This window comes from Pseudopipra pipra, chromosome 5 (genome assembly GCF_036250125.1).
Source record: "Pseudopipra pipra isolate bDixPip1 chromosome 5, bDixPip1.hap1, whole genome shotgun sequence".
NCBI classification, from domain to species: Eukaryota; Metazoa; Chordata; class Aves; order Passeriformes; family Pipridae; genus Pseudopipra; species Pseudopipra pipra.
Genome location: NC_087553.1, coordinates 8,207,902 through 8,221,684, shown reverse-complemented (window position 1 = coordinate 8,221,684; position 13,783 = coordinate 8,207,902). Strand labels below are relative to the sequence as shown.

General features: G+C 39.1%; 1 protein-coding gene across 4 annotated transcripts in view; it reads right to left on the bottom strand.

The window, feature by feature from the left end:
- Window positions 1-13,783, bottom strand: part of CALD1 (caldesmon 1) — a 196,902-nt gene that overhangs the window by 154,490 nt on the left and 28,629 nt on the right. The window contains exons 2-3 of one of the 4 annotated variants that reach the window (XM_064654348.1): window positions 6,952-7,017; window positions 2,319-2,404 (exon numbers count right to left, since the gene is read on the bottom strand). The exons of 1 other annotated variant lie outside the window; for it this stretch is intronic. The gene's annotated coding sequence lies outside the window, so the exon portion shown is untranslated. The remainder of the gene's footprint in view (window positions 1-2,318; window positions 2,405-6,951; window positions 7,018-13,783) is intronic. 2 more of the 4 variants (XM_064654347.1, XM_064654349.1) reach the window with 2 other exon arrangements.

The window sequence follows — 13,783 nt, the reverse complement described above, 5'->3', positions numbered from 1 at the left end:
AGGCCAACTGGTCATTCAAGAGCAGCACCTCTTGCCTCCCAGTTAAGTGCTTTCCCCCACAGAGCTGCACTTTTCTCCTACCATCATCGATGCTATGGCTGGAGAACCAAAACACTTAGAATTAACATTCCCCCACCATTAAAATGCCATCTCTTACTAGAAATAAGACACGTTTTTGTTCTTGTTGGGATGGGAGAGATGTAAGAAGCACCTGAGCAGAGGAATGAAAACCTCATAGATTTATTATAATTTTTTGCTATCTGTTTTGCCAAAGAGGATGCAACAATTGAAAAACAACCATTGCCTTCACTTCATTTGTGGAATAACTAGCCCTGGTGCAATCTTCTGGGAATCCATCCTTAGAGCCTTGCTCGTTGCTATTTATAACTGAGTAAATATTAGAGGATTCACATCTTTTTCCCTGAAAAAACAAGACCTTTGGCCTTAACATTTCTTTGGAAAATGTTTCAAAGAAGGCTGTTGCCCTGCAGCAATATTTCCTTCCATTAAAATTCCCTCTTAAAATATATATGGCCCAAAAGAGGAACACTAGACCTCAAGTATACCACAAATATGGATAAGTCTGCCTGCAGGCATTTGGAGACTAGGAATTTGCCCAAAACATTATTCTTAAAGAATTAACCAACTCTCTGTCAGCATAGTTAGCAGTCTCAAAAAAAATATTTACTTTGACACGCCTGTGTCAGGACAGCTCACCAATTGAATATTTCATGGTTTTTCACTGCTTAGTGATTAATTATTCCCAAGGACAGCAACTGGAGCCTTTACATTTTTGTGTGAAAATAAAAAAATGTATTTGGGAGCCAATACTGTCCAACAACCTAACTAAGGTTTCTATTCTCCTGGCTTCAGCTGAGCTCACCCTGCCTCTTCTTTCCCTCATCTTCTCATACGATCTGTGACACCCGGAGGCCAGAAGAGCAGGCAAGCTAAGGCTGACCACACGAATTCAATATGTGCTCAGGATTCTGGTCTGCTTGGGACACTTGAATTTGCCTGATGAACACCAGTAATCATAAAAGGCAAACTAAAAAAATGGTACAAGATAGGCAACATGATTCAGAGACAAGCCTTTATCTGCTATTCACTCACTGAAAGTGAATGTGGACACAATAACCATCAGCTCTGCCACATATATGACCATGACTTCTTAAGATGCTTACAAAACATTACCCTTATGGGAAAAGCCAAGATGAGATGTCTGATATTCCTCATTCAAGACAAAGCCCTTGACAGTGGCCAGTCATTTCAGAGGGGTGTTCGACAAGCAGGGTAAGCATTCAAGGCAAGTCCTTTCATCACCTCCTCACGGAGGTTAGCTTCTTCACTCAAATTTTAAACACTTTTTAGTTGTTTTCCTTAGTCTTTACTACAATAACTCTGTATATAATATCACTATTTAATGTAAATGTTCCACCCTTTCGGATCAGTGAATTTGCTATGCATGACATCATCACCTCAACCCGTGTTGTCAGAATGATGGAGTTTCCCCATTCTTCCACTTGGAGCAATTTGTGCTAAACAGCAATTATAAAACAAGTGCAACCTGGGAGCATTTATTATCATCATTGCTTAGCAAGACTCCTATCAAGCGCTAAAGCAACAACCTTTTGAAAGACTAATTTCCTCCCACCTGGCAAGCAGAATTATTTTACATGTCCCTATCAAACTAAAACCAGAAGACCTAGGGAATATAGTCATTGACTTTGCTAACGTATCATCAATATTATTATCTTAATGACATATAATAGTCTCCATATTCAAACTTTTCACTGGGAGAAAGACTAGTATGGCTGTTGAGCTGACCTGATTACCTCAGTCTGTACCCTGAGTCTACAACTGATGTGTGTGCAAAATGTAGGTTTAATGACAAAGACACATAAGAATTAGGCCTCTCAAGGGAAAAAACTCTCCCTTTCCATTCAGGTTAATGTCCAGGGAGCAGTGGAGCCACAACTTGGAAGAATTTCTCCAGTGTTTCAGAGCTAGATTACCATGCACATACGTACTTATAATCCTTAGCACACAAAACACTAAGTAAAGGAAAGATCAAGGTGGAAAATTCACAAATACACAAGTAATTTCTAACAGTCAGTTTAATCAAGGACTACCACAAAGTACCTTCCAAATCAGGCTGATCATTAACCCAGAATGACCTCTTCCCACACCAGATTTTGAGCTTTAAGGGAAACTAAGCTAACATTAAAGTGCAGTTTATGATAGCAATTGTCTCAATTAAACAGAAAATAGCTCCAGAAAAAAAAAATCATAATATAAGCATTAATAGCATGTCTCACCAGATATGATGCCCCTGAGCCTGGGAGAATGCTGCCTCTTCAGCTCACAAGGAATTCTTTGGGTAACCAAACTGTTATCACAGGAACTGGAAAGACAGAAGTGTTTACATGGGGTAATGAAGAGGGCACCAAAGGCAGAAAAACTTCACAATTAGGATGATCTAGAAGCAGACCAGATCTTGATCCTTGCTGCAGTTGGTAGACACTAATGCATCACTGACTTTAACTGACTTGCAGCTCATATTCTTTTCCCAATGACTTCTCCGAGACAAAGAAACTCCCAAGCAAGAAAGGACAGACTTCTCCATGCATCTTGAGTCCCCTTAAGGAAAAGAGTGGCTTCCACTTGCAGGGAAAACTGCTCCATTCACCTGATCCTGCTGTCATGACCTCAACCCAATCACAATGTAACGTAATCCTGAGAACAGCCTGGGAAACATCAACCACAGAACTGAGAATGTTAATATCCAAACTGCACCGATTAATATGGAGCTAAACCTGATTAAGCTAAACCCCATGAGTCAATTCAGAAAAGAAAAAAAAAAATCTGAGGGAATTCCCTATTTGTTTTGGCTATAGACCAGCACAGTTCTTTGATTGCTGGCTGCCTTCAGTCAAAGATGCAAAAACATTTGGCTACTTCTGCATAGCTGCTGGATTGCATTCACACAGTTCTCAGTGACAGGTTTTTTGTCTGCCTTTACATGTACTTTGCCACTTTGTTACTGCAACAGTGATGGAACAGCCACATTCAAGTAATAATTGGAATAAACGATAGCAGCTTAGACAGCGTGTAGTGTGAAAAAATTGCCTCTGAGCCATGTCTCAGGTGGGAGCTCCTGGGAGAATAGACTTAGATCTCCAGCCAGGAGTAACATAAGCCACTTGGGAAGCTTGCTCAGGGACTCTGGTGGCTCACATCCAGTTCCACCTAGAGAGGCAGTGAAAAGACAAAATTTCCAAATGTGCATAACCTCAGAAGAAAAAAGCTGGAATTACAGGTGCAGAGAAATTTTCTTTATCTGTTAAACCAGGTGAAGAAAGATCTCCAAAATTAGCTGGTTTCACAATCAGCCTTTAATTAGACAAACAGAGAGTTTATTCCCTGTTCTACACCTAATCAACACAAACAGCAGGTGGGCTCAAGGTTATTCATTAGACTCACTGGCTTGAGAAGGAGATAAGACAGAACTCTGAAAAAATACACCACACTTTTGCAACTGACACTTGCATTTGTGCACCATTTCTTCTAAAGCCATAAGCAGTAGTGAGGTTGCTTATCTTACAGAATTTTAAGGTGTTCATATTAATTTTATACTGCCTGCCAAATGAGGTCTTAGGAAGGCAACACTACCAAGATGGAAAACCAGAGCTGTGTCCAGCTAAGATGACGGTTCATACAGGGAACTCTGTTCTGGACCTAAAACTGCATCACAGTTTTAGGTGAAAAGATCCACTGAAAAGATCCACTTCTTCTGAGGTTTGCCAAATCCAGGAGATCGGGTGAAAGGAATGCAGATTCCCTTTGATCAATGCAGAAGTCCAGGTTACAGGACTATTACAGCCTCAATAAAACTCCTATCAAAGTCAATGGCAGTTGAATGTTCTAATCCAGAGATAATCTAGATCTATCCTTGCATCAGTAAAATGCAAAACTACTCCAATCATTAATAAAATGGAATGACTGACATGCCATTCAGGAGTCATGTAGCTATATGAGGTGAGACAGTCCTTTCAAGCAGATACTCAGCTCTTACACCACTCACCCAGCACAACTTTCTGTAGCCATGAAAAAAGAAATACACCACCATTTACATACAATAAAGAAAATAAAAATTCAAAGGTGCAACAGTACAGTTAAGCAGCACTAAATTCTCTAACTTCCTGACTGCTGATGTGTTTCAGAGACATTAGTCTTAATCAGAAGAATATCCTTTCTAGGACCTTCACTTAGCCTTGTTTCCTGTGACACCTTAACATCACCTCATTCCTAAGTGTTCTCATTCACAAGGTACTTAAGCACTCTTCTCACCAATCAAACAAGATTACTCACCTTCTTTAAGTTAGGCAACACATTTGCTAAAGCAAAGCCAAAGCATATACACAGAGGTATATTCCTGACTAAGGACACATTTTCCTTTCATGCCCTGTTTTTATTCTGTAGTCCAAAGCACAGTACCAAAAAAACCCTAAAACAAAACTGAATCCATTTTGCCACATATCTTCAAGGATTCCTCACTGAAACAAAATTTACAAATATATTTCACACCGTTTCCTACTTAGAATGACATTTGTGGTGCATAAACTCTAGCTTTGTGCCCTCAAAGCTATCAGAAATTGAATCGTCTCCTAAAAGCAAAATAGTAATGAAACTTGCCTATGGGACCTGATGACATGCATCTTGAGTCCTGAGAGAACTGGTTGACATTGTTCCCAAGCCACTCTCCATCATATTTGAAAAGTCATGGTGGTCGAGCAAAGTCAATGACCGGCGACTGGAAAAAGGGAAACATTGCTCCCATTTATAAAAAGGGGAGAAAGGAAGATCCAGGGAACTACAGACAGGTGAGCCTCATTTCCCTGTGCCTGGGAGGATTATAGAGCTTATCCTCTTGGAAGATATGTTATGTAAGGAGATGACCCAAGACAGCCTGCAGGGCTTTACTAAGGGTAAATCGTGCCTCCCCAGTTATGGCCAGATAGTGACAGGACAAGGGGCAATGGTTTTACACTGAAAGAGGGCATGTTTAAGTTATATGCTAAGAAGAAATTCTTTACTCAGAGGGTGGTGAACCACTGGAAACTGGAACAGGTTGCCTAGAGAAGTCGTGGATGCCCTATACATGGAGGTGTTCAAAGCCAAGTTGAATGGGGTCCTGAGCAACTTGATATAGTGAATGGCATCCCTGCACATGGCAGAGGAGTTGGAACCAGATGATTTCTAAGATCCCTTCCAACCCAAACCATTTTACAATTCTATGATCTATGAAATGGAAAACTATGAATGAGTGAATACTACAACTAGACAGGATTGAGTCAGGGCAGTTTTTTATCCACTTGTTGATGTACTTTTATACTTTTTTATACCGTATAGCCTGCAAAATATCAAAGTCAAGGGACACCATCAACTAATAAGCTTGTATACAACTAACCTATTTGGCTCATACTCAAGCAGTCTCTGGGTGACATACCTAGAGAAAAGTTGCATTTCTTGCACTTCTTTCCTAAAGGAGGCCCAAGTGCAACACAAATTAATTTACCTTATTATTTCTTTAATCTTTCCTATAGATCATCTCATCATTATATTTACTTACACACTGATCAGCCAGGTTGGGGAAATTGAGGTTTGGGTACCAAACCCAAACAGCTGCTGAAATACAAACTTTCTCTTGCTCTTCAAGTAGTACTGTCTTTCTTTCATAACTTTGTAACTAGAGATAGCTACTTCTAAACAAAAAAAGTAGAGCATTGAACATTTTTATAAGCAAACTAAATTATGTTTTTCTATTGCTCTTTTCCAGTGTGAAATTCTGTTCTCTGTAGGAAGGGCGAAATGATCATTGTTAGAAAATAAAGTCATTGCAGTTTGGAACACAAGGCATCACTCTAATAAATTTCTGAGAAATTCCTGCCCTTCAATTCAACTTGACCACTATAATAAGCAATCTGGGATCTGCAGTTTACTTTTTCATACTGAAACAAGCTTTGCGTAAACACGGTATAGGACGATAGTTCTTTGCAGGTCAAGCAAAATAACCAAATCTATGTTGTCTATCTCTCTCCCCTTCCTCAAAATAAAAACTGATGGCACATTACAAAAAGAAAAAAAAAAACAAAACCAACCAAACAAAAACCCCCCCACCAAACTGTAAGTTTTCTGAGCTAGTCCTTAAAAGCTGGAGTGCCTATAAGTTGTCCAGATCATTTTAGAGCACAACTTCTTAATGGTTTAGGCCATTTTGGTGACATGAATGACTGAACATGAGATCTCATTCAGTGTTACACTGCTGGTTATCTGATATCAGATCAACCCAGTTGATACGAGCACAGGAGCTGCAGAGTCAGGCCTGAGCTCTGAGGAAGGTGAGTCGCACAATTTTGCACACACATCCCGTTTTACAAACTCGGGGGCCTGCTGACAACAGGTGCCTTCCCACATCAGTAAATAACAGTGCCAGGACATTACACACAGATTAGAAATTGAGTTGAGGTTCTGTAGTCTCTCACATCAGGGCAATCCTGGTGGGTCTGTTCTATGGTATTAAATGTGGGAACACTTAGGTGGTAGAGCCTGCATTAGCAAAAAAAAAAACAATGGCACGAGGGCTACCTATTTCCATTCTCCTGGAAAGAGTTTGGTCCTCTTTTCTATAACCTAAACAAAGAAACAAAATTACTTACTTCATTGCGACAGCCATGAAAGGCCATAACCTTTGGGGGACCAAAATGCTGAGGACAACTCTTCCCGTCATGGCACAAAAATTTGAATACCTACAGAAATCAAACCTGGATTTCTGAAGGTCTTTGGAGCCCTGGCTCAGGGCATGAGGCATGAATAGCAGCCAAAAAACTCATTGAAACCATATCTGGTATAGTGCTGATTCAGAGGAAAGCACTAGATGTGCTGAATTACCTTGTTTCCCAGCAATTCTGGTTGCAGAAATTCCCAGGGATTACTTGGTCTGGTTTTATTCAGCTCCTAGGATCAAAAGGCATCCAATAAGTGGGTCTGGGCTGCGGACATTTTAAAGGAGACAAATGGCAAAAAATATCTTTCCGTGCAACCAGAAATATCATCTTCTGCCTCTTACCTGAAGAGGCAACATGAAAACCACCACAGCAGAATCCCCTTGATGCCCTAATAGCAAGTAACCCACAGTGAAGAACCACATATATGGAAAACCACATTTGAAATGCTCAATAGGGTAGTCATCCTCAGATGAAAATTCCTAACTATTACAGCTGAACCAGGTTGAAGACTAAAATTTGACAGAAAGGTGTAATAGGTTGCAGCTCATAGACTTCTTTGTGCTTTTGAAAATCTCCCTTAAGATGTTATATTTAACAAGCTTTTTATATAAATATATATGACTGATTAAAGGATTATATTAAAATGGCAAGGCAATAATTCTACCTGTTATAACAAGGTAACTTCTTTTACACTTTTACCTTACCTATTAGAGTAAGTCTTTGAATTTCTACTTTAACAGCACAGACACCTAAAGCAGTTTTGTCTGTTAACTTGAACTAGAGCAGCACAGTCTTTTCACAGCATTTTTCACCAATGATGAGAAAAAGCACAGTTAGCCATAAGCCTTGCACAAAGTACAGCATTTAGTCCCCTTCATAACTCAAACATGAAGCTGAATTTCTGATAATTTCTGTTAACAACACCTTGATGACAACGTGTGATAGTCCATTACATAACAGGAAAAAAAAAACTAAGGCAGGTTGTCTGTTGTTTCCTTGTCAGCATTCAAAAACACAATGTGTGTGTGACTGTTGCATGTGCAGACAGAACTCTATTTCAAAATCAGATATTTTTGGTTAACACTCCCAGTATTCATCCATCTGTCCTACTGCCTCTATCAGTTCTGGACTCAACCATCAACATAAACATTAGAATTTTAGAAAAGAATGGCTTTTTGAAGAACCTTTAATTCCTGCATATATTTACTGCAAAGAAGGTCATGACCTATTTTACTTATATTTTCCCTCTGACATTTTTGTTCCATGTTTTTCTTTATAGGAGACTAAAAGATAGAGATTCTGTACATTTTTGTGGGACAACTGTATTGGGCAGCCAGCCCATTCCTAAGCCAATATCAGCAGTGAATCTATAGCTCAAAGAAAACTCTGAGGAGACAGGGGTTTGTGGGAGGAAGGTTTTGTTTGGTTTTGATTGTTTAAATCTGCAAAACTATTTTTGACAAGTTTGTCATCAGACTCACAAAGGAAGAGTGGAATTTAAAGCAGGATCTGCTCTGAAGGATCTCCAGTACCCAGTCACACTATGCTGAACACCTTACCTAGCTCCCATCCCTGAGGTTATTCCAATTTTAGTACACACTGGCAGACCTATTGAGTGTTCCCTGAACATTTAAACTGACCGTTGGTAGCCTATATTTATAAAACACATATTTTTTACCTCACCACTCATTTTCCTAACTTACTTCACTGGAGTTTCAATGTGTGCTGGTGTAAGGAATAAAATACAAGCCAAACAATATTTTGCCCAACCTGAGACTTTGCTACACGGCTGAAATTTACCCTTTGTTCAAAAAAATAGGTTTTCACAGCAAAGGTCTTCTGATAGACATGAGGAGGACAATTACAGTTCTACAAGTGGGCAATGCACTGAGCTGTGTTGTCACCATACACCCAGCATGACAGGCTAAGAGTTGGATGGGACTGAGGGTTATGTCAGCAATATGGAGGCATAAAACTGTCACAAAGCTGTCAAAGTCACACATTTGGAGATAAAATCCAAGATAAGGCAGCAACTTATTGTTCTGGAGCAAGGAAGACAGCTAGACAAGGAGATATGGCTGCGAGCACGCTGAAGACAGAGCATCAATGGGTGTTCACAGTCTGGCTGAGCCCTCTCTGGCCCTCAGTTCATTCCCACACAAGGCAGTCAGGGAGCCAGCAGTGAATCACTTTTCCTAAGCATAGATCCTGATTGATCCCTGCAGCCAAGCAAAAACCTAAACATGCCCAACACACTCCCGTGCCAGAGGTCTGTCCTTTGTCACATTCTTGCACAGGGTAAGGAAGGTCTGTAAGGGCAGTGTCTCCCCCTAGTCAGCAGGACTTTGAACACACCCCCCTCGAGCATTCTGGGCTCCTGCTTTTTAACCTCTAGCCAGCACTGTTTCCATGCTGGAAACCAACTCCAACAGAACAGCTTCTGTAGCACTTCCAGAGAAACACATGCACATGCCTCTGACAGACTAAAGATAAGAAGCAGGCAGTTCTTTGCTTGTTTGGCTGCTGAAGATCTGCTGCTTTTAAAGCACACCTTTCTATTTTCACTCCTAATCCTAATAGAAGCAGGATTCTGTGCTAGTTAAACATTTCACAGAAGATCTACAATGTCCATTCATGTAACTAAAGGCACATTGTCAGAGTTTAAAGCTATTTTAAAGGTACAGCACGAATCATACCCTCCTTTACAAACCCGGGAGCTTCTCAAAGATTCAAATTTCACTCTGTTTGAGACTGGTATAGTTCACATGGCTTATTAATGAAACATTGGGAAACCTCAGAATAGAGAGAGACTCTCACAGAATCCCACAGTTCCATGAAAAATCCAAAGACAGGCTCCTACAGCAATCAGTAGCAACTCAAACACTCTTCATGCAGAAAAGGGCAACATATAACACATATTTTGCATTTAAATGAACCAGCTAATTGTGCCTTGGAAACAGAAGAGAGAAGAAAAGAGAAACAACATTTATCAGAAAACATATCTACTGAAGCAAGTTTATTTTAAGACATTTTAGTTGAAATATGCTTGGGAAAAAATTATAATGAGCCAATTGCAAAAATGCAGTACCAACAAAAAATACAGCATCTTTTTCATTTGTTAGGAGTCTAGTTTATTTCATAGATTTTAAGACATGTTTAAGATTCCATAGGTTTAGTATTACATCACTAATGCTTCATAATGAAATTCCAGGCGATAGTAAAAAAAGAGATTTAATGATAGTACCACACAAGATATGGATGTGGGGCCCCTTGAGCAGATTTCCTGATAGGAATGTTGAATATGGGTTAAAATAACACAGTTGTCTGGCTCACTTGTGCATGCTAAAATGTCGTGTGACAGAGCATGAGTTATGCTATTACTTGAATCTCTTTTAAAAAGTTAATCTAATTCTACCCTCTGCTGGACTTTTCAGAAGATTTGTCATTTGCTATGGCTCTATGACACCATCGACCATTTTAAAAAGTATTTTTTCTGTTTTCATATCCCATCCATCTTCTTGATGAAGAATATTTTCAATGGTTTTAGTAACATGTTTGATGTTACTCACATGGACAGTGAGATTAGTGCTCTTCAAAGCACAGCGTGACACGGTGGCAGAGCACTTGGCTGGCATCACCTCCAGTTTGGTGCTGTCTCATGAGTAATTCTTTTTTGTGCTTCAGTTTGTCAGTGGCAAAAGGGAAAACAACGCCAAACTACTTTGTAAAGATCTTTGAGATCAACAGAGAAAAAGCAATGCCTGACAGCTTGATTGTAATGTCTTTTTTTACTATAGAAGGAAGGTATCCTTTAAAGATTTGTTTAAAACTAAGTAGTAAGAAAGCTATTTAACATCTTGGAGCTACACAGGGTAAAAAGTCATTCAGAATAATCATCTACTTTCTGCAGGTAGATAGTCTGAGTCTAGGGAAGAAGAACAGAGTTCAAAGCCATATAAACTGGCATCAGTGTATAGGGAATTTTCTAAACTCCAAGATATTCACTGTAACAACATTTGCCCCAAAAGAGAGCTCGATACAGTATCTCAAATAAATTGTTGCTTTGTCGGTTCCTCAACAAATAATTCTCACTAGAGTTGTTCAGTTTCATGTTTTTATGCCAAAGGCAGATAAAGAAAGTAAAACATTGCAGAAATACTGAGGAAAAAAGTCTGTGGAAAAATATATTCAATGAACCACCTTTGTTTTAACATGCAGGACAGGACTGTGTTGTGAGATCTGTGACAAGTCAGGCTGATATTTGAGGACCAGAGTAAAAGAAAAGAAACAAATGAACTGTTGAAAATCTTCTTTGAACACAGTGATGTTACTCATGGGTCACCCAACAATCCATATGACACAAGCATCAGACAGATCTGAGCTGTTAGAAACTTTTTCCAGTAGGGTCCTGACAGGGCAGACAAGATTTACACCAAAGAAGTTGCTTCCACTTGAAGGAACTACTCCTGACCATTTATGGGGTATGGGGAAAGCACACAGCCCAGCTTGGATCCTGCAGCTCAACCTTCCACAGAATTCAATTCCCATCTCGTGTGAATATCAGGCAAGCACAGCACACAGATCATCATTATTTGGCTTATTACATACACATAAAAGAGGAAGTAACCCAAGCATAGAAACAAATTTTCAATACAGAAAAAAGTAAGGATATGTGTCAGAACAGAAAGGAGAACATTGTAGGCCTCACCTTTAGCGCTTCAAAGGACGCATTTAATTTTGGTTAAAAACTGATATGCGAGACAGAAGACATGACTCCCCTGCTAAGCTTACAATTAGTGCCACTTGACAAATTAAGGAGAAATATGAAAGAGCAAACAGAACTTTGATCTACCACAAGAGCCAGACGATTGTTTTACATCCCATGATTGTGTGACCGTATAAAATGTGAACTTAACAAGGTTGTTTGAGGACTTTTTATATTATGCTTGCACACTCATTGTGATCAGGTCAAGATTTTTATTTAACTGGTCCATTTTATTCCAGAAGAATAGTGAGTTTTGATGAAACCACTACAACTTCTCCTGTCTGCCAACAATGAGAAGTAAAAATAAGTAGGCCTGAAGTGTTTCTCTAGTAGAATTACTGTCTACTGTACCGATTTACATAGCATTCAATTTGAATCAAACCGAAGCATCAGGCATACTTAGGATGTAGAATGAAAACACTCCACACTTATGAACTAAAAATTCATACAGAATTTACAGATATCTAGTAGCCTAGGATACTGGACATCCAGAAAGCTGGTGTATTATGGCCAGAGATTATTGTTAAAAACAGTCAGCAGCCAAAAAATCAGTGAGTCTGCCAAATCTGAGGACAAACTACACCTGGATAGAAAGAGAAGCTTCGTCATCAACTTTGACAGGGCCAAAAACTCAGCATCTGTTTCCTTACATGCTAACTTTCACTTTCTTAGAAATCACTACAACAGTTTCATTTCTTGATTTTAAAGCAATCACAAACACCTATTCCAACTGTATTTTTGAAAACTTTTTATATGTATATAGAGCCTGGTCTCCAACAAAATCTATTCTTAAATCTAAATTCTGTGGTGTTTCATAGGTAAACTGTTTCACAATCTGATCAAAAACTCACTGAAGACTTTCCATCAGGCCCTTCATCGTGTGACTACTGAAAACAAGTGCTGCCAAATGACACCCTTTCATCTTTGTTTCTGTAAAGTAGCCAGAAGCATCCATGCTATGAAACAGAGCTAAAGGACTTCCCTACTCTGTGGAGCCTCGAACTCCAACTCTATTAACCTGACTACAGCCCCTTGGAGGACTTCTTTCCAATGGAAGTTATGAAAATCAGGGTGAAATATATGCTCACACATCATAAAAGTGAGGTTTTGTTTCATTTTAAACTACAAGATTAAAAAAATTATGCCATGAACAATAAAATGGAACTGACAAATCCCTAAACAGTAAAGAGTTTGGTCTGTGGAGCTGTTTCTGGTCAACTTTCCTCATAAAAACGAAAAATGCGTCAAAAAGTGGAAAGTCAGCATCTCTGACATTTGTCAACTTCTCTGTACTCCCTCTGTATGCAGAAGTTGCATATGTCAGTGTTGTTTTCCACCTGACAGAAAAAGATCCCAAAAGATTGTCAGGTAGCCAGCCTACTAGTCCTCAATCAGGTTTCTAATTTTCCCTGTCCCATTTCAAATATAAATTAAACCAAAATCTTCAGGCTCACACGCCTCAATCTGTGTAATCCAAATGATACTTTCAATGAGCTTTGGTACTTTTGAAAAGATCTTGGAGACCTTTTAGATGAAAAGTGTTTTTACATGTAATATATTATTATTAATGACATTTCACCAAATATAAAAGGACTCCATATTTGAATGCCAGATTACACTTGCGTGTTTCTTTTTTTCCTTCAGCAAACTAACCATCTCCTTGAAAGGATGTGGTCAGCTTTAACTTCTGATCCCCAAATTTCTGGGGACATTTACCAACTGTTCCAAAAAAAATCTTCATTATGTTACACACCTACCATAGCATCAGATGACTTTCCCCAAAAGATCAATACCTTGTATCAAAATTAAACTGTCTTACCTCAAAAACAGCAGAACTTCTATTTATATATAAATGCTAACAGTTCATTTAAAGAGGAGGAAAACCCAATTTCAATAGATAATTATTACATCATCAGTTTATTACCCCGTCAGTTTATTACACACTGATGGTCTGATCAAGAGAAACCTCCTTTCTCTACTTATAAACTGAGCTATTCCTCGAGTTTCCCATACTCAGTGCACAATGACAGGTTTTCTTCTCCACTTTTAAGATGATACAGACTGACTGCTGTCTTTCACACTGGCTCCCAACAACTGAGAACTTCCTGCACTGTTAAAAAGGAATTTTTGAAAAAACGAGTTGTTGCTGAACTGAATTCACTTTGTACAGCAAGAAACTCCCAACAGGCAATAGAACATTTTCAAATTTCAGGGCTGTGCAAGGATTATA